Source organism: Paroedura picta, chromosome 5 (assembly GCF_049243985.1).
Source record: "Paroedura picta isolate Pp20150507F chromosome 5, Ppicta_v3.0, whole genome shotgun sequence".
Lineage (NCBI taxonomy): Eukaryota > Metazoa > Chordata > Lepidosauria > Squamata > Gekkonidae > Paroedura > Paroedura picta.
In genome coordinates this window covers 92,208,950-92,211,592 of record NC_135373.1, presented here as the reverse complement: position 1 = coordinate 92,211,592, position 2,643 = coordinate 92,208,950, and the positions used below count along the sequence as shown (strand labels likewise).

Sequence of the window (2,643 nt, the reverse complement as noted above, 5' to 3'; positions counted from 1 at the left end):
GTTTTAGATAGCCCCTCTGATGCTACAGCTTGCTTTGCTGTAATAAAAAAAAAATCAGCCCAGCATCTATGCCTGCCCTTACCTTTTCAGAAACCTCACTGCAGGTAGGATGGATGTATACCTCTTTCCCTGCCAGCTGTTTTTCTGTTCAAAATCTTCACCTGCCTTCCCTAAAGGCTACGGATCCCTATACTTTTACTCACACGGGAAACAAAATAATTTGGAGAGGAATTATTCAGATGGAACAAATGAGGAGAGTTCAGCACTCCTTGAACACCTGTCCTTTTCCTGGCTGCAGCCTCCAGCAGCTACTTTTTGTTAAGTTCCTTGATGCTCTCTGCATCACAGATAGTGCCTGGGACTCTCCTTATGGTGACTAAGGTGACTGTTTCTCTGTTATTTAGCAACTAGGAACAGTTGGGAAATATTCTGGCATATTTATATTGCAATTGCTCAGCTGACATTTTTGAAAGAGAGCACTGCAGAACAAGCAGTTCTTGCAAACAAAGCCTACCAACTAGGGAATTTGTTCAGGCCAGGCAAGTGACAAAGTGTTACCTCTAGTATGATCTGGGGAAATCCTGCACAGCAGATGCCTTTGAGTGCCAGCTGTGGGGAAAGGTCACTTCAATGCTTTCAAGGGAAATTGGTGAGGACAGCACCTGCCATGAAGGCACACACTTAATTTGTTTCAATTATTTCTGCCATTTGTTTGAGTTCATAATGGCATTCCTATGCTGCGCTTTCTTGCCACCAAAACACCTCTTTAAATCTCATGGCCAATAAACAAGGAACTCTGTTTACTGGAGTGCCGTGAAGGGATTAGAGATCTTGAATGATAACTTTTCAATGTTTCCACAAAAAACAGAGAAGGAAGCCACAGCAATTAAACCCACAGTTACACTGATGGCTAGGGATGCCAGCCTCCAGGTGGGATCTGGGGATCCCCTGGAATTACAGCTCATCTCCAGACAACAGCGATCAGTTCTCTTACAAAACATGGACACTTTGGAGGGTAGCCTCTGTTGCATTGTACCCAACTAATGCTCATGTCCTCTTCATCCCCAAATGTCCAGGACTTTCCCAACCTGGGTCAGACTATCCCAGCCTCCCCCCCCCATTCCCCATCAGTGAGGAGGACCTGGCAACCCTCTTTGTGATATGGAGAAGCCTTTGTGCGGCCAAGCAGCATGCAAGCAAATCCTACCTTGGGCTTGCTGGGGAATATTCTTGCAAAAGGAACTCTTGTGGTGTTACTTGCTTAGCTGTAAAATGTGCATGAAAGCCCATTTAGGATGACCATTTCAAACCACTAAAAATCTCCTGATGTCTCTAGCTATGTCTTGATAAATGTGGCAGTGCGAAGCTGGCTGTAAAAGGAGGAAAAGGACTATTTGTTCTAGAAACGGAGCAATGAAAAGAGCTCGTGCTTTGCTTCAGACACTGGGGTTAGAAGACCAAATTCAGCCTCACTGTTTCCCAAGCCAGGGCTTTAAACGCATGGCCATCCTTTCTCTCTCTCTCTTTTCAAACAGTCTCAATAGAAGAAAGAGTCCTTTTCACTGACAAGGGAGAGGTCCTTGGATGCCTGGAGTATCACAGTTTCTATTATTGCACTGCGTTAAACATGTCATCTTACCAGGAGTGATGAACATTGTTTCCCTCCTGCTTTGTACTTCAACAGGTACATTGTTTTCCTTATTTCACTTCTCTTAACATTATCAATATATGACCATTCTTCTTAGCAATAGGGAAGGGCTAGAGAACACTGGGTTCTTACAAATGGCTAAATAAAACATGCCCCTGCTAGACCTTCAAAGAACATATTTGCAGGGGTAATCTGGGAAATGCAAAAGACGTCATTTTAATAATCACAATTTAAAATAACAAAGTGAAAATAGAATTGCTTGCATGCTTTAGTCCTTCCCTCCCAGTCCATCTCTTAGAGCAGAGAATGGGCTGGGGGAAGTTCTCCTTGGCCTTCTTCTCCCAGTCCTTTAAAGAGGATAGCAAATGCTGGCAGGGGCTCATGGGAATTGTAGTCCATGGACATCTGGAGGGACACAGTTTGCCCACCTCCCTGCTCTAAAGACACCACTGGATGTGGACAACTTAGGACAGCATTTCCAGTCATTCTTCTTGATAACAGTTTCTCAAAATAGCCATTTATTCATAGGTCACTAGACTTTTTCTTAAACTTGGAGTTAACATCTCATTAGTTAGATATTTCCAGGTCTCCATACAGTTATCAAGACAGATCGTGCCTTTATAGACATTGAAAGTATAACTTTTCCTGTTTTTTACATGAATAAACTCTTACCATGGTAAAATGCAACAGACTTATTTTAATCTCACTATTCAGTGATCAAAAATGTATAAAAATCATTAGCAGGACATAGTTTGTGATAAGACAGATGTACAACTTTTAAGCATTTGTTATTAAAAATAACCATCCTTATAACTGCTTTTTTAATTGAAATGTTGTCTAAAATGCAAATGTTTCAGTTATTCATATCTATACATTAAACTATATAGGTAACAAATAAACATTAAGCATAGCTTTACCAAGTTAGTAGAAGGGGGAAAATTACAATTTGGCTGTATTTCCCTTAGGTTATTTTCTCAGATTTTATTACATTTCTT

The 2,643-nt window shown here is 41.2% G+C and overlaps 1 long non-coding RNA gene across 1 annotated transcript in view; it reads right to left on the bottom strand.

Moving 5' to 3' along the window:
* Positions 1-2,643, bottom strand: part of LOC143838144 (uncharacterized) — an 81,787-nt gene that overhangs the window by 78,619 nt on the left and 525 nt on the right. The window lies entirely within an intron of this gene.